The sequence below is a fragment of the Salvelinus sp. IW2-2015 genome, unplaced genomic scaffold (genome assembly GCF_002910315.2).
Source record: "Salvelinus sp. IW2-2015 unplaced genomic scaffold, ASM291031v2 Un_scaffold961, whole genome shotgun sequence".
Taxonomy (NCBI): Eukaryota; Metazoa; Chordata; class Actinopteri; order Salmoniformes; family Salmonidae; genus Salvelinus; species Salvelinus sp. IW2-2015.
In genome coordinates, this window is record NW_019942665.1 from 31,532 (window position 1) to 50,916 (window position 19,385).

Sequence of the window (19,385 nt, forward strand, 5' to 3'; positions counted from 1 at the left end):
CTTCGAGTGTCAGCTTCACAGCAACCTCCCTCCTGATTGGGTAGTGTCAGCTTCACAGCAACCTCCCTCGCTGATTGCGGTAGTGTCAGCTTCACAGGCAACCTCCTCCTGATTGCGGTAGTGTCAGCCTCACAGCAACCTCCCTCCTGATTGCTTAGTGTCAGCTTCCAAGCAACCTCCCTCCTGATTGCTTAGTGTCAGCTTCACAGCAACCTCCCTCCTGAGTTGCTTAGTGTCAGCTTCACAGCACCTCCTCCTGATTGGTAGTGTCAGCTTCACAGCAACCTCCCTCCTGATTGCTTAGTGTCAGCTTCACAGCAACTCCTCCTGATTGGGTAAGTGTCAGCTTCACAGCAACCTCCCTCCTGATTGGGTAGTGTCAGCTTCACAGCAACCTCCCTCCTGATTGGGTTAGTGTCAGCTTCACAGCAACCTCCTCCTGATTGGGTATGTCAGCTCCAGCCCTCCTTATTGTATGTCAGCTTCACAGCAAACCTCCTCCTGATTGCTTAGTGTCAGCTTCACAGCACTCCCTCCTGATTGGTAGTGTCAGCTTCACAGCAACCTCCTCCTGATTGGGTAGTGTCAGCTTCACAGCAACCCTCCCTCCTGATTGCGGTAGTGTCAGCTTCACAGCAACCTCCCTCCTGATTGGGTAGTGTCAGTTCACAGCAACCTCCCTCCTGATTGTGTAGTGTTCAGCTTCACAGCAACCTCCCTCCTGATTGGGTAGTGTCAGCTTCACAGCAACCTCCCTCCTGATTGGTAGTGTCAGCTTCACAGCAACCTCCTCCTGATTGGTAGTGTCAGCTTCACAGCAACCTTCCCTCCTGATTGCTTAGTGTTCAGCTTCACAGCCACCTCCCTCCTGATTGGGTAGTGTCAGCTTACAGCAACCTCCCTCCTGATTGGGTAGTGTGCAGCTTCACAGCAACCTCCCTCCTGATTGGGTAGTGTCAGCTTCACAGCAACACTCCCTCCTGATTGGGTAGTGTCAGCTTCACAGCAACCTCCCTCCTGATTGCTTAGTGTCAGCTTCACAGCAACCTCCCTCCTGATTGGGTAGTGTCAGCTTCACACAGCAACCTCCCTCCTGATTGCGGTAGTGTCAGCTTCACAGCAAACTCCCTCCTGATTGGGTTAGTGTCAGCTTCACCAGCAACCTCCCTTCCTGATTGGTAGTGTCAGCTTCACAGCAACCTCCCTCCTGATTGGGTAGTGTCAGCTTCACAGCAACCTCCTCTCCTGATTGGGTAGTGTCAGCTTTCACAGCAACCTCCCTCCGATTGGTAGTGTCAGCTTCACAGCAACCTCCCCTCCTTGATTGGTAAGTGTCAGCTTCACAACGCAACTCCCTCCTGATTGGGTAGTGTCAGCTTCACAGCACCTCCCTCCTGATTGTTAGTGTCAGCTTCACAGCAACCTCCCCTCCTGAGGGTAGTGTCAGCTTCACAGCAACCTCCCTCCTGATTGGGTAGGTCAAGCTTACAGCAACCTCCCTCCTGATTGGGTAGTGTCAGCTTCACAGCAACCTCCCTCCTGATTGGGTAGTGTCAGCTTCACAGCAACCTCCCTCCTGATTGGGTAGTGTCAGCTTCACAGCAAACCCCTCCTGATTGCTAGTGTCAGCTTCACAGCAACCTCCCTCCTGATTGGGTAGTGTCAGCTTCACAGCAACCTCCCTCCTGATGCTGGGTAGTGTCAGCTTCACAGCAACCTCCCTCCTGATTGGTTAGTGTCAGCTTCACAGCAACCTCCCTCCTGATTGGTGGTAGTGTCAGCTTCACAGCACCTCCCCTGATTTGCTTAGTGTCAGCTTCACAGCCAACCTCCCTCTGATTGGGTAGTGTCAGCTTCACAGCAACTCCCTCCTGATTGGGTAGTGTCAGCTTACCAGCAACCTCCCTCCTGATTTGGGTAGTGTCAGCTTCACACAGCAACCTCCCTCCTGATTGCTTAGTGTCAGCTCACAGGCAACCTCCCTCCTGATTGGGTATGTGTCAGCTTCACAAGCAACCTCCCTCCTGATTGGTAGTGTCAGCTTCAAGCAACCTCCCTTCCTGCATTGCTAGTGTCAGCTTCACAGCAACCTCCCCTGATTGGGTAGTGTCAGCTTCACAGCAAACCTCCCTCCTGATTGGTAGTGTCAGCTTCACAGCAACCTCCCTCCTGATTGTGTAGTGTCAGGGTAGTGTCACTCACAGCAACCTCCCTCCTGATTGGTTAGTGTCAGCTTCAACAGCAACCTCCCTCCTCAATTGGGTAGTGTCACGCTTCACAGCAACCCCCTCCTGATGTTAGTGTCAGCTTCACAGCAACCTCCCTTGCGGGAATAGCAAGAGTTTAGAAATGTGACCTAGCCTGGCTGGTAGAAAACTGGGAATAGCAGCGAAGTGTTATTTATATATTGGGAACAAACCAGGCCTGGCTGGTTAGAACTGGGGAATAGCAGAAGTGTTATCTTACTTCATTCATTCATGGCTTGTGTGTGTATGTGTATTTTCTATAATAGCCTCTGTTTCTATCTCCATATGTGCACACACACACACACACACACACACACACACACACACACACACACACACACACACACACACACACACACACACACATCTCTCTCTTGTTAGGAATTATGACGCGTCGACTATTTCTCTCTATACCATTTGTATTTCATATACCTTTGACTATTGGATGTTCATATAGGCACTTTAGTATTGCCAGCCTAATCTCGCGAGTTGATAGGCATGAATTCACAAACAGCACTGTGCCTCAAGCATTGCAAACGCAGTAAAGTGCTGTTTGAATGAATGCTTACGAGCCTGCTGCTGCCTACCACCGCTCAGTCAGACTGCTCTATCAAATATCAAATCATAGACTTAATTATAATATAATAACACACAGAAATACGAGCCTTTGGTCATTAATATGGTCTAATCCGGAAACTATCATTTCGAAAACAAGACGTTTATTCTTTCAGTGAAATACGGAACCGTTCCGTGTTTTATCTAACGGGTGGCATCCATATGTCTAAATATTACTGTTACATTGCACAACCTTCAATGTTATGTCATAATTATGTAAAATTCTGGCAAATTAGTTCACAGTTCGCAACGAGCCAGGCGGCCCAAACTGCTGCATATACCCTGACTCTGCTTGCACTGAACGCAAGAGAAATGACACAATTTCCCTATTTAACATTGCCTGCTAACATGAATTTCTTTTAACTAAATATGCAGGTTTTTAAAAATATACTTCTGTGTATTGATTTGAAGAAAGGCATTGATGTTTATGGTTAGGTACATTTGTGCAAAGATTATGCTTTTTTCAACAATGCTCTTTTGTTAAATCATCACCCGTTTGGTGAAGTTGAAGTAGGCTGTGATTCGATGATAAATTAACAGGCACTGCATTGATTATATGCAACGCAGGACAAGCTAGTTTACCTAGTAATATCATCAACCATGTGTAGTTAACTAGTGATTTTGTGAAGATTGATTGTTTTTTAGAAGATAAGTTGCTACCTTGGCTCCTTGCAGCCACAAGGTTCTTTTGACGCTGCACTCGCGTAACAGCTGGTCAGCCTGCCACGCAGTTTCCTTGTGGATTGCAATGTAATCGGCCATAATCGGCGTCCAAAACGGCCGATTACCGATTGTTATGAAAACTTGAAATCGGCCCTAATTAATCGGCCATGCCGGTTAATCGGTCGACCTCTAGTGTGCACATAGACTGTCTTCTCTTGAGAGCCAGGTCTGCCTATGGCGGCCTTTCTCAATAGCAAGGCTATGCTCACTGAGTCTGTACATAGTCAAAGATTTCCTTCATTTTGGGTCAGTCACAGTGGTCAGGTATTCTGCCACTGTGTACTCTCTGTTTAGGGCCAAATAGCGTTCTAGTTTGCTCAGTTTTTTTTGTTTATTCTTTCCAGTGTGTCAAGTAATTATCTTTTTGTTTTCTCATAATTTGGTTGAGTGTAATTGTGTTGCTGTCCATGGGGTCTGTTTGTGTTTGTGAACAGAGCCCCAGGACCAGCTTGCATAGGGGGCTCTTCTCAAGGTTAATCTCTCTGTAGATGATGGCTTTGTTATGGAAGGTTTGGGAATCGCTTCCTTTTAGGTGCTTGTAGAATTTAACGGCTCTTTTCTGGATTTTGATAATTAGTGGGTATCAGCCTTATTCTGCTCTGCATGTAATATTTGGTGTTTTACATTGTACACCATAAAGGGCAATGGGTTCAATAACTGATTCAAGTATTTTTAGCCAGATTCAAATTGGAGTGTCGAATTTTATGTTCCTTTTGATGGCATAGAAGTCTTCTCTCTCTCTCTCCGTCTCTCTCTCTCCGGTCTCTCTCTCTCTCTCTCTCTGTCTCTTTCGCTCTACGCGTCCTCTTCTTCTCTTCTCTCTCTCTCTCTCATTCTCTCCTCCTCGTCGTCTCGTCTCGTCTCGTCTCTCTCTCTCTCTCTGCTCTCTCTCTCTCTCTCTCCCGTCCTCTTCTTCTCTCCGTCTCTCTGTTCGTCTTCTCTGTCTCTTCTCGTCTCGTCTTCTCTCTCTCTCTTCTTCCTCTCTCTTCTCTCTTCTCTTTCTCTCTCTCTCTGCTCTGCTTCTCTCTCTCTCTCTCTCTCTTCTTCTCGGTCTCTCTCTCTTCTCTCTTCTCCTTCTCTCGCTCCGTCGTTCGCTCTCTCTCCTCGTCTCTCTCTCTCTCGTCTCTCCCTTCTGTCGCTCGCGTCTTCTCGTGCGTCTCTGTTACTCTGAACCTCAGGGGCCGTGTTGTTCTTGTCAGAGGTCCAGGCTGCTGGCCCTGTAGCGTGTCACACAGCACAGTACTGAACAGCTGATGGGGAGCGACCAGCAGTCACAACACACTACACACACACAGCAAACCAAATTTCACATACAGCCTGAGTGCGCTCACACCACAATAACACACAGCCTACGCCTGTCTACTCATTCAATCTTCCGCATGTGTGTTGCTCAGAATTCATTAAACGTCTCAGTATTTTAGGATGATGTTTCCTCTTCCTCTCTGTCACAATCACGGCCTCTTGTCACCCGGAGCACAGCATGGTTCCTTAGGAGAAATAGGTGGAGCCCTTTTTAATGGCTGGCGAGGTGACTTATGGAGAAACCAGTATGATGTTGGTTCAGGGCAGAATATGGCTAGTTAGTGAGTTACTTCAGGCCTTTTGCTGGTGTAACTGACTAGCTATGCTGTATGTGGCTATTTGTGGGTCGTGTGTGTGTGTGGTCGTGTGTGTGTGTGTGTGTGTGTGTGGTGTGTGTGTGTGTGTGTGTGTGTGGTGTGTGTGGTGGTGTGTGTGTGTGTGTGTGTGTGTGTGTGTGTGGTGTGTGTGTGTGTGTGTGTGTGTGCGTGTGTGAGTGTGCGTGTGTGAGAGAGAGAGAGTGACAGTGTGTGTGTGTTTGGTCATTCATTTCCTCGTCATAGGGGATTTGAAGTGATAATTTCCTCCTTCCGATTTAATTTCTCCTGGTCAAGGGTGAAGACAGGAGGAAATGAAAGACAAATGAAAAGATAAAGAGAGAGAGAGTTCAAACTTGACTGATCAGAGTGCATCCCCCATCAGCCTTCGCTGGTTCAAGGCTCTGAGTAGACCTTAGATCAGTGTCTAGGGGTAACTGTGGTTTCCTCCTGCAGGGATGACGGTAAGGAGGGACTGAAGTTCTACACCAACCCCTCCTACTTCTTTGACCTGTGGAGAGAGAAGATGCTGCAGGACACAGAGGACAAGAGGAAGGAGAAGAGGAAACAGAAGGTAATGAAGGGCAGCCATTGGCCCGTCACCAGCATCCTGTCTACATATTGGTGGAATCATCGTGGTGTCGTTAGCCCATTGGTCCTTAACTGAGGGGCTGTGTCACCAAGTGGCTTTCTGACCCTAACTAATTTCAGATCAGCTCTCCATATCGTAAGCATAATCTCAGCCATTATGAGCCCAGTAGTGAAACTGTTCTTGGATCAGAATTGCCAGTATTATTAAAAATCTAGAGCTACAGATGATATATGTGATGAAGGACATAACACTGTAGTCTATGGTCAGTGATTCACACACACACACACACACACACACACACACAGGGAACCATTAGCTATGTATCTGTAATAGATGAGCATCAGGGAGGGGAGGATACAGGGTGGTTCTCTGTTGTCTAGTTATTTACTCTAATTAATGGTTGGCTCTGCCCTCTCTCTGCCCCCGCTCCTCATGAGGGAGCCTTTGTTTATCCTTAGAGAGACACACTCACATTTCCATACACCCACATACTGTACACACAGTTGATCTCATGTGGGGCCCTTCATAAATACACATTTACTATACTGTATACACACATACGTACCGTACACACAAATGCTCTCATGAGGAAGAACGCTGTGCATCCTCAGAGACACACACACACACACACACCCACACACAAGCATGAGGGAGCCTTTGTATATCGTCCGAGATCTCCTTCCGTCTCTCACACAAACCCTAAATTACTGAGAAGTCAGCCCCTGTGCAGAAGGCGGGGTCTCCTGCCCCGAGCCCCAGGGGCTCCCTATGACGCTAATCAGCACCAGCTTGAGAGGCGGGCCATAGCCCTCACTTCCCCATACCATTCAACCAGAGGCCAATGTGGTTAGATTTCCAAGCACAACCAGTCAATGAGGTAGAAGCTTCCACAGGGAACCCTGCCAGAGAGGTTTGGGATATAGAAGTTGAGGTTTGGGTTTTCATGGTGGTGATAAATGGTTCAGTCACAAGGCTCAGTCAGGGAACAGGGGACAGTTACAGTAGTCAGGGAACAGGGGACATGTTGCAGTAGTCAGGGTACAGGGGACAGTTGCAGTAGTCAGGGGACAGGTTGGCAGTAGTCAGTAGGGTAACAGGGGAAGTCTACAGTAGTCAGGGAACAGGGGACACGTTACATTAGTCAGGCGAACAGGGGACAGTTACCATTAGTCAGGAACAGGGGACATTACTAGTCAGGAACAGGGACAGTTAATTAGTCAGGGAAGCAGGGACAGTTATAGTAGTCAGGAACAGGGGACAGTAAGTAGTCAGGGAACAGGGGCGTTAACAGTTAGTCAGCGGAACAAGGGACAGTTACAGTATCAGGAACAGGGGAGTTAGTATCAGGGTACAGGGCGACAGTTTACAGTTCAGGGAACAGGGGAACAGTGCAGTAGTCAGGGTACCACGGGACAAGTTGCCAGTAGTCAGGGGCAGCTAAAAAAAACTGCCAAGCATAATAAAATAGTCAGTTAGTTCAGGCGGTACAGGGGACAGTTACAGTAGCTTCAGGGAACAGGAGACAGTTAACATTAGTTCCGGGAACAGGGACAGTTACATTAGCAGGAACAGGGGACAGTATACGTAGTCAGGGAACAGGGACAGTTACATTAGTAGGGAACAGGGACAGTATAGTAGTCAGGGAACAGGAGGACAGTTACAGTAGTCAGGGAACAGGGGACAGTTACATTATGTCAGGGATAAGCGACAGTTACAGTAGTCAGGGAACAGGGGACAGTTACAGTAGTCAGGGTACAGGGGACAGTTACAGTAGTCAGGGAACAGGGGACAGTTGCAGTAGTCAGGGACAGGACAGTTGCAGTAGTCAGGGACAGGGGACATTACAGTAGTCCAGGGTACAGGGGACAGTTGGCAGTAGTCAGGGTTACAGGGGACAGTTACAGTAGTAAGGGAACAGGGAACCGTTACAGTAGTCAGGGAACAGGGAACAGTTACAGTAGTCAGGGAACAGGGGACAGTTACAGTAGTCAGGGGACAGTTACAGTAGTCAGGGAACAGGGAACAGTTACAGTAGTCAGGGAACAGGGGACAGTTACAGTAGTCAGGGAACAGGGGACAGTTACAGTAGTCAGGGAACAGGGGACAGTTACAGTAGTCAGGGAACAGGAAACAGTTACAGTAGTCAGGGGACAGTTACAGTCACACCACTGTGAGTTTAGAAAAGACAGAGGACACAGAATATATAGAAAGAAGTATTTCACAAAATACTAGGCTATGGGCCTATATATACAGTATTCAATAGACCTTGTTTTGTGTAGACAGAGTATTGAGTTGGGATGGTGGTGGAGTTGGGGCCAGATCCCAGTCTAATAAAAGGCTTAACTCAGTGGGGTTATAAAGCCCTATTCATTTCCCCTGCACCACAATACACTGGCAGCCATTACAGTACAGAGTACAGACCCCTTACAGATAGCCAGGATGGCAGGCCACTAAGACCAGGGAGGGAGATTTCTGGGGTCTACACACTAATAGTTCTGGTTTGGGTTCAGATACATTATGAGATACAGGCATACAAGTACAGGATAGTGGAATAAGAGACAACGGGTTTCTGGCATGGACATTATGGAGTTATGTGAGTGGATAGACATGATGTCCTTGGCTAGAGAAAGTGAGTGAGAGAGAAACAGGGGAGAGAGAAAGAACAGAGAGAGAAAGAAAGAAAGAACAGAGAAAGAGAGAGAGCGTGTACAAGCATCTCTACAACAGATCAGGGCACTGTTTCTGGAACAAACTGGTTTTAAAAACTACCAACATGCAGGGACTGGATTTGCCCCGATTGCCAACCCCCACAATGTACTCCCCTTCAACACAATATTACTGGTCGGGTTCCCTACCCCATGCTCTAACCCCTCTCCCTCTCTCTTTCCCTTCGTCCGCTCCCCTGTTCTCATCCCGTCTCTATTGTCTCTGACTGTGTGCAGCTGGAAATGCCTTTTAATTTGTGGCCGGAGGGCCTTATAAGAGTCCCCTCCTTGCCCCCTCCCCTCCTCGCCCCCCCCAGAGGTAAGGCTGACCCCCCAGACCCTGTCATGGGACCCTCAGGTTAGCCTGCAGCCCCCCTACCTAACACCCCTTGAGGCATTTGCCCTGCCTCAAAGCATTGGACCGGCCCCCACTAACTCTGCTGCTAACCCCTCCTACGTACCTACCTACTACTTACCTGGAAACCCTTGCTAATCACCTCCCTAACTACAAAACACTTCTGAGACAATCGCTGGCTGGCTGCTAGTGGGATTCTGCTTATTTCACAGTGATTGTAACCTCCTGGGTTAGCATGCCGCCCTCCCGCCACCTGCTGCCCACCAACACAGACCCCCTCCCTCCACCTGCTGCCCACTAACACAGACCCCCTCCCTCCACATGCTGCCCACTAACACAGACCCCCTCCCGAAATGCATTGACATGCATATGCTACACATGCAGCGTAGTGTTTGATATAGAGAAAGGGGAAGGGTTAGAACGTTAACATGTCAGGGTAGTGTTTGAAATAGAGAAAGGAAGCGTTTAGAGTGTTACACATGCCGTCCCTAGGAGGGGTGCGTCACTTGAGTGGGTTGAGTCACTGACGTGATCTTCCTGTTTGGGTTGATGTCCCCCTCGGGTTCGCGGCCGTGGGAGATCTTTGTGGGCTATACTCAGCCTTGTCTCAGGCTAGTAAGTTGGTGGTTGAAGATATCCCTCTAGTTGGTGGGGGCTGTGCTATTGGCAAAGTGGGCGGGGTTATATCATGCCTGGTTGGCCCTGTCCGGGGGTATCGTCGGACGGAGACACAGTGTCTCCCGATCCTTCCTGTCTCAGCCTCCAGTAATTATGCTGCAATAGTTTTATGTGTCGGGGGGCTAAGGTCGGTCTGTTATATCTGGAGTATTCTCCTGTCTCATCAGGGTCCTGTGTGAATTGAAGTATGCTCCCTCTAATTCTCTCTCTCTCTCTTTCTAGTTTCTCTTTCTCTGGGAGGACCTGAGCCCTAAGGACCATGCCTCAGAACTACCTGGCCTGATGACTCCTTGCTGTCCCAGTCACACCTGGTCGTGTTGCTGCTTCCAGTTTCAACTGTTCAGTTTCAACTTTCCATAGCTGCGGCTATGGAATCCTGACCTGTTCAACTGGACGTGCTACCTTGTCCCGAACTGCTGTTTTTCCACTCTCTCTCTCTTACCGCACCTGCGTCTCTAACTCTGAATGTGTCGGCTATGAAAAGCCAACTGACATTTACTCCTGAGGTGCTGACCTGTTGCAACACTCTACAACCACTGTGAATATTATTATTTGACCCTGTTGGTCATCTATGAACGTTTGAACATCTTGGCCATGTTCTGTTATAATCTCCACCCGCATGCCAGAAGAGGACTGGCCACCCCTCAGAGCCTGTTCCTCTCTAGGTTTCTTCCTAGGTTTCCTGCCTTTCTAGGGAGTTTTTCCTAGCCACCGTGCTTCTACATCTGCATTGCTTGCTGTTTGGGTTTTAGGCTGGGGTTTCTGTACAGGACTTTGTGACATCGTTTATAAATACATTTATTGATTGATTGATAGTGTTTGATATAGAGAAAGGGAAGCATTAAAGTGTTACACACGGTGCTAAAGGAACTCTATTACAATGCCAAGTCACTCACCCACTATTGCACATTGTACCAAATGGTAGGTTGGACCTCATTTATCTGTGCAGAAATGTACATTTATATGTGTTCATCTACAAATTCCTTTTGGGTAAACTCCCTCTTTACCTCTGTAGTGCTGGTCTCCTTCACCACCAGCAGGTAAACTCCCTCTTTACCTCTGTAGTCTGGTCTCCTTCACCACAGCAGTTCCATTACCCGGTCGCTAGGTTGTTGCTACTTAAAGTCCCAGGACATTCACAGTATTAGCAAGACTGCCTTCTCTTCTTGTGCACCAGAGTCATGGAATGGTCTACAATCCATGCTTCCCTAGATATGTAGTGCCACTGATTGAATTTAAATATTTATGGGAGACTGTTACAGAGGAGTGTAAATGCTTTTTGAGGCAGGATCATGTTGTTGTATTGGTGTATTTTTATTATGTAATGTATTGATTGTTGTATGTTTTAATTCTGTAATGTATTGATTGTTGCTGTCTTCTTAGCCAGATCTCCCTTGAAAAAGATACTCTGGGTCTCAATTGGTCTTTCCTGGTTAAATAAAGGTTAAATAAAATTTTTAAAAAAATAAGGAGGAACAGTTGAATTGGGACGTGACACAAATTCTCCATATAGAGTAACATTTGGGGTTAATAGCATTCCCCAATGCTCCATATACAGAGAAACAAGACGTGCACACACACACACTCACCCAGACCGTCGGTGTAGGGAGCGGAGCCATTAGCCTCTCTGTGTTTCAGGGCCTCTTCCAGGGTCATCCTCAGCTAGCTCCGCCCGAGCGCCAGTTTCTGCCACTCCTTCTTCCGGTCGTGAGGCGGCCCGCGGGAGCTTCTCAGTCTCCAGAGTACGGTCGTTTCCCCTAACCTGGAGAACGAGGGGATAGAGGAGGAAGGTGGAGGAGAGGGGGAGGAGAGAGAGGAGAAGGAGGGGTTGGAGGAGCGAAGAGAGGAAAGAGCAAGAGAGAGAGACTAGAGTCTTCATCTTACAGAACTATCATACAAACACAGCACTTCATGAAGGTCCCTTCACACACATTTAACCAGTCATGACTGCTTTGATCAAAGTAGAGGAAGAGCTATCTTTATAGTTTATCATTTAAAGAGAGACAGAGAGCGGAACTGAGTGCACAAGACAGGAGGCAACAGAGAGAAAAAGATTTAATAGAGCTAGTCAACAGTTCGTACACTCCTGTCTTCACATTGATTGGATCTCGGGACTAACAAAGTGTGGTGCACCACACACACACACACACACACACACACACACACACAACACACACACACACACACACACACACACACACACACACACACACACAACCACACACACACAACACACCACCACACACACACACACACACACACACACACACACACACACACACAGCACACCACACACACACAAACACACACACCTTAAACCTAAAATAGCCTTTTTCTTTGTGGAGGACCCACTCCTGAGTGGCGCAGCGGTCTAAGGCACTGCATCTCAGGGCTAGAGGCATCACTACAGACCCTGGTTAAGATTCCAGGCTGTATCACAACCGCACAATTGGCCCAGGTTTGGCCGGGGTTAGCTGTCATTGTAAATAAGAATTTGTTCTTAACTGACTTGCCTAGTTAAATCAAATTAAAAAATAAAGAAAGAATGTCCCCACTTGTCTGAATGTTTCTTGTTTACTGTCCTTGTGAGGACTTCTGGTCCCCACAAGGATAGTAAAACAAAAAAAACAACAACACAATCCCATAAAGCCTCATAAGCAAACTTATCTCTGCTCTTGGGTTGCACAGTAGCTGTTGTCATAGTGACTCTCTCATTTTCATTGGATACTAAGCCATATGGAATATTTTACATAGACACAGAGTAGGATGCTCATTCTACACATATATAAAACGGGACATACAGAAGGTGGCACACAAGATAGAACAAGTGTAAGGCAGAACTTAGTGTAGGTGAGGATACCACACTGCCATGTGAAGTCTGGGAAACAAGGAAAGCTGTAGCTGACATTTTAGTTGAATGAGCTGGACATTACAAGGCATGTTACATGTATAGTACTACAGAAAACATGGTGTCTACTATACACCAAAATTAAAAAAATGTCCAATAATATGTAGAACGAATTGAACTGTACTTTACTAATTAAATCATTTTTGCCAAAATACACCAACAGAATTCTTAGTTCCCATACCTACAGCAGTGGGAAGACAGTGACATAGGTCTTCATAATGCATTATAACATTGTCTAATATTGTCCTAGGGACTAATGAGCTGTAAAAAGATACATGGTTTGTAATGAGATCACATACCTGTCCTGGGAGGGTCTAAGTACCTATAGACCTGATCATACATGTGGGGTCCTGCAACTACAAGAACAAAACGACAAGAGAAGCACCAGAGGGACAAAAGTTAACACCACACAGAGCACTAGAACGCACACCAGCAGAACAGTGAATCAGATGAGGAAGAAAACTCTCTTAAACACAAAATGACATGCACCAGCTGGACTGACAGTAGTCACACACAGCAGCAGAGCGCAAATCATACAATTTAACATAGTGCATGCGCCACTTACAAACCAAATAAACAGTGGACTGGAGCGCCACACAACACGCACGCACACACGCGCACAGCTCCAAACAAACACTACATCAAAGACAACAGAGATTGTTCAACATACAAAGACAAAGAAATCGTCATAAAGAAAAGAGCTGATTTGAACACACAAAGCACGCCCACTCACAACACAGTGCAGTCGGACAAGAACACACAGTAACAAAACATGACAGAGTGTTTGGCACAACACGGTTAGCGCCAGAAGGAAGCACAAAGCAGTGTGTCAAAAGGACAAGAGGAGGTCATCATTCACAGTCCATCTAAACAAAACCACCTAGCTAGCTTACAGGCAACATCCAAAACAGAAAAAACAGTTGGTGGTCCTAGACTGTTGCTATGCAGCAGAAATCTCAGCAATTTGTCAAACACTTTCGTTAAGAGGCAGCCAAAGCATCGGCCTCAAATAATTATGCTAAGTAGGCTAATTTATTGTGTATACAATCTTAATGTAACACCTAGCTTAACATCCTACACACGAGCACAATGACAAACTTATGTAGGCCCTGAGACATTAAAACGCATTGAAAAAGATAACAGCTGTTGTGAGATAGTTGTTTAGATTAAACGTGCAGTAAAATTCTGAGCTGTGAGACTTAGCAGCTGTAGGTCTGACTGTTGTGACCACATACTGTAGTAGAGGTCGACCGAATTATTATTTCAACGCCGATACCGATACCGATTATTGGAAGGACCAAAAAAGCCGATACCAATTAAACGGCCATTTTTTTTATTTATTTGTAATAATGACAATTACAACAATACTGAATGAACACTTATTTTAACTTTAAATATAATATCATCAAAAAATCAATTTAGCCTCAAATAAATAACGAAACATGTTCAATTTGGTTAAATAATGCAAAAACAAAGTGTTGGAGAACAAAAAGTAAAAGTGCAATAGTGCCATGTAAGAAACCTAACGTTTAAGTTCCTTGCTTAGAACTGAGAACATATGAAAGCTGTGGTTCCTTTTAACATGAGTCCAATATTCCCAGGTAAGAAGTTTTAGGGTTGTAGTTATTATAGGAATATAGGACTATTTCTCTCTTACCATTTGTATTTCATTAACCTTTGCTATTGGATGTTCTTATAGGCACTTTAGTATTGCCAGTGTAACATATAGCTTCCGTCCCTCTCCTCCCTCCTACCTTGGCCTCGAACCAGGAACAGATCGACAACCAGCCACCCTCGAAGCAGCGTTACCCATGCAGAGCAAGGGAACAACCACTCCAAAGTCTCAGAGCGATGAACGTTTGAAACGCTATTAGCGCGCACCCGCTAACTAACTAGCCATTTCACATCGGTTACACCAGGCCTAATCTCGGGAGTTGATAGGCTTGAAGTCATAAACAGTGCAATGCTTTAAGCACAACGAAGAGCTGCTTGGCAAAACGCACAAAAGTGCTGTTTGAATGAATGCTTACGAGCCTGCTGCTGCCTACCACCGCTCAACAGACTGCTCTATCAAATCATAGACTTAGATATAACATAATAACACACAGAAATACGAGCCTTAAGGTCATTAATATGGTTGAATCCGGAAACTATCATCTCGAAAAACAAGACGTTTATCTTTCAGTGAAATACGGAACCGTTTCGCTTTTATCTAACGGGTGGCATCCATAAGTCTAAATATTCCTGTTACATTGCACAACTTCAATGTTATGTCATATTACGTAAAATTCTGGCAAATTTGGCGGCCCAAACTGTTGCATATACACTGATTCTGCGTGCAAAGAACGCAAGAGAAGACACAATTTCACCTGGTTAATATTGCCTGCTAACCTGGATTTCTTTAGCTAAATATTGCAGGTTTAAAAATATATACTTCTGTGTATTGATTTTAAGAAAGCATTGATGTTTTATGGTTAGGTACACATTGGAGGCAACGATACGCACCGCATCGATTATATGCAACGCAGGACCCGCTAGATACATTTGTAATATCATCAACCATGTGTAGTTAACTATGATTATGATTGATTGATTGTTTTTATAAGATAAGTTTAATGCTAACTAGCAACTTACCGTGGCTTACTGCATTCGCATAACAGGCAGGATCCTCGTGGAGTGCAATGTAATCAGATGTGTTAGAGTGTTGGACTAGTTAACTGTAAGATTGAATCCCCCGAGCTGACAAGGTAAAAATCTGACGTTCTGCCCCTGAACGAGGGCAGTTAACCCACCGTTCCTAGGCCGTCATTGAAAATAAGAATGTGTTCTTAACTGACTTGCCTAGTTAAATAAAGATTAAAAAAAGTGTAATTTAAATAAAAAAAATACCGATTTCCGATTGTTATGAAAACTTGAAATTGGCCCTAATTCTCCTCTCAACCTATTCCCTACTACATAACCCTACGAAACCCCCCATTTCAGAGACATATCAAACATACATAACCATCTTCCCAAGTCTAAACAACATCAAGCCAATTCAAGTGAAGAAGATTGTTTGGTCGATTGTTTGATTCAATCAACATTCCTGTTAGTATAGCTCTAATCTAACTCATGTAAGATAACATGTGTTGTGTTGTTAGTTTGTGTCATGACGTGGCTCTTTCTGGGTGTAAGATCGTGGCTTCCCCCTCCCTCACTCGCTCCTACACCCAGGTTATGTTATGTCAGGCCATAAATTCCTGGCGGAGACTCTCTCCCCCTGTCATGCAGAGAGAGATCACAGAGAGAACAAGAGATTTCACTTGGCCAAACTCCTAAATCCCCAAAATGGGAGTTTTAAACAATATGTCCACCTTTGAGAGTGTGGAATGTACGTGGACACTTAAGCGACAGTTATGTTGAGTGTGTTTCATTTTGGTCTCTTATGGACAGGAAACACACATAACGGTATCTCTGAATTGTACATTTCTCAGTTATGTGGTTGCATCTAATTCTTGTATAAAAATGAATGAGTAAAGATGAACTATTTGTGAAAATGATGTAATGTGATGTTAACTTTTTAATGTGAGAGAATGAATTCCCGTAAAGTTTCACGAGTTAGCGGCCACGCCCCCGTGAGCACAGACATGATCTGCGTCATGGAACCGCCCTTTTCTATTGTTAGCGAATAAAACCCTCCTGAGGAAATCCTCTCAGACCACTCATACCTCGTGTAAGCTGAGGTGGACACAGGTTTGACTCCAGAACTAGAAAACTATGCAACGTGGAGCATTGGCTACACGGCTGGAAAATGGTTAAACTCTGAGACTATTGATCCCTACAGAATAAGAGCAAAATCTTAGATTACTAATTACAAGTCTGCAGCAGAGAAATCTATGTAAACCTGGGATGCAAATACCGACAACACGCCGAAACATCTACTCTTAAGAACAATGGACGCCTGACGTATGCCATACACACAAACAGTATCAGGGAGTAGCCGATAGAGCACCACCATGAGTAACCAGAGACTCTCTGATGAACTAGACATCTCCCGCAGATGGACTGACGAAGACAACAACGACATATGGGAGTAAATATATTGATTGCAATTTTTCACCGAATGAAGCGAAGCGTTCATGTTGCAAAGGATTAGCATTTCAATTAATATAAATTATCCACTGTGTAGTGATTCATTTTGTCATTCCCGCTCTTCTCAGTCCACATCACCCTTCCCTTTGTCCGCCAAAGCCGTCATATCGGCTTAGTTAGTAACCAATATCTACTGTTTATGCATTTCTGTGATTATTTAGTTAGTTAGTAAATAAATGATTAAGCAATTGGTATATGGATATCATAGTTTAGGCTGGGTTCATGCAAGATAACTATCAATTTACAACATTTGGAATGAGACTGATGGAGGTAAAGAACATAATTAATTAGAAGACTAATGATCAGATATTAAAATATCTGAAGAGTTATATCGGAAAATGATAACTTGTAATCTGAAGATTTTCCGTGGTGCACCGACTTCCTAGTTAATTCAATTTACATGATTAGTTTAATCACGTAATAATTACAGATAATTGATTTGATAAAATAACAGTCTTCACCTTTAATGATGCAAAGACACGACACTTGTTTCCGTGACACATGCTCAGACGGGTGTGTGACAGGACGGTGGGTAGTGATTTGAAGAGACGTGGTTTGGGCGGTTGTCAGCCTGTGTTGTGTTTGGCTACCTGTAGTTGACCCCGCCCCAACCCGTCCCGGTGTCCCAGGGCAGTCAGGGTCACCACAGCAGAGTGAAGGAGCATCATGAATCCTAACAGTAATGCATATTGATTAGCCACGATTAATCACAGGCCATTACGCTGAGGAAGCACGGGTGGAGAAGCACACACCACCACACACGCACACACACACACACACACACACACACACACACACACACCACACACAACACACACAAGCACACACACACACACCACACACACACACACACACACACACACACACACACACAACACACACACACACACACACACAACACACACAACACACACACACACACACACCAGAGAAGATGGAATGGACCCGAAGGTTTATTGTACTCGCGAGCCTTTCCAATAAAGTTAAAATGGTTATGAGTGATGAGTTGTGGTCGCTGTGTGTGTTCGTGTTTGAGTGTGTGTGTGGGTTCATGTTTTGAGTGTGTGTGTGTTCGTGTTTGAGTGTGTGTGTGGGTTCTGCATGTGTAATTACTGTTATATAAACGTGCTAATTTCAGGACCCTGTATGACTAACCATGCAGTCATCCTACATCTGAATGTGCCAGCGGCACACAGGAGTGTGTCTTGCTGTGCAAGCACAGGCTGTGTGTGTGTGTGTATACAGTGTGTTGTGTGTGTAACAGTGTGTGTGTGTGTGTGTATACAGTGTGCGCTGTGTGAATTTACAGTGTGTGTGTGTGTGTGTGTGTGTGTGTATACACTGTGTGTGTGTGTGTGTATACAGTGTGTGTGTATTACAGTGTGAGTGTGTGTGTGACAACTCAGCGTAATGCCACCGCCACTGCCTGTCTCTACTCTCCCCATGCAGGTCCTAACCCAGCCTGGAGTCTGGGAGGTGGGAGGGAGCTGGTACAGTTACCTAACTATCATTTGTCATTATCATGGAGATTGTATTACTAATCAGGGGTGAAAGTAGAATGAATTTATTCCGATACAGACCTTCATGTCATATGATGGCCTAATCATAGAACTACATATAGAATCCCTACTAATTCAATAGGATCTCTGTGAGTCTTAAAGATTTGTCATTTAACTTTTAAAATGTATTACCTTTTACCGTAGCATCAACTCAACCAGTCATGATGTCTTCATCTGATTGTCAAACAATCACTTCAAAGGTCTCTTTACTAGGCTCCCCACGCATGTTCATCCACTCGCAACATATTCCAACCTCTAAACAGTGGTGAATGGAAAAAGACATCTTCTAACACAACCACCAAAAAGTCTAATGACATTTGGCGATTGTCATTAGGCCCGAATTGATACGCCCACGCTGTCAACGCGTGTCTCGGTGTCGGCAACTAATCTCTGCCTTGGCAAAATGTCAGTGTTCTCGCCGAACCACATCGTATTTTGGAGCTAGCTTTACCACCGGGTTTCATGTCCATTTCTCTTTTCATGCCTCGACATTGCAGTTTTCTTGATATTTTGTTTTCATTATTGTGATAGGCTCATTTTTACCGGTATGGCGTACCCCCACTATTTATTTTGCCGGGACGCGTACCGGACCACCTTACTTTCACCCCTAATTCAATTACCAAGTACATAGTAGACGTAAAAGAATGAGAAACTAAAGTATTGAACCTCTCACATGTGAAGTACAGGAGTAAAGTACAGGGAGAAATATCAGATCACAACCATCCTGGTAGTTAGTGGAAACCCAAATACACTGAGGGAGGGGGTCTGTGTGTTAGTGGCAGCATGTGAGGGAGGGGGTCTGTGTTAGTGGCAGCATGTGGAGGAGGGGGGTCTGTGTTAGTGGGCAGCAGTGGAGGGAGGGGGTCTGTGTTAGTGGCAGCATGTGGAGGGAGGGGGTCTGTGTTAGTGGCAGCAGGTGAGGGAGGGGTCTGTGTTATTGGGCAGCATGTGGAGGAGGCGGTCTTGTGTAGTGGGCAGCATGTGGAGGGAGGGGGTCTGTGTTAGTGGGCAGCAGTGTAGAGGGAGGGGGTCTGGTTAGTGGGCAGCAGTTGGAGGGAGGGGGTCTGTGTTAGTGGCAGCATGTGGAGGGAGGGGGTCTGTGTTAGTGGCAGCATGGAGGGAGGGGGTCTGTGTTTAGTGGCAGCATGTGGAGGGAGGGGGTCTGTGTTAGTGGGCAGCATGTGGAGGAGAGGGGTCTGTGTTAGCTGGGCAGCATGTGGAGGGAGGGAGTCTGTTGTTAGTGGGCAGCATGTGGAA

General features: G+C 45.7%; 1 pseudogene; it reads left to right on the plus strand.

Moving 5' to 3' along the window:
- LOC139024083 (actin-binding protein WASF1-like) overlaps positions 1–19,385 on the plus strand; it is a 45,534-nt pseudogene that overhangs the window by 1,835 nt on the left and 24,314 nt on the right.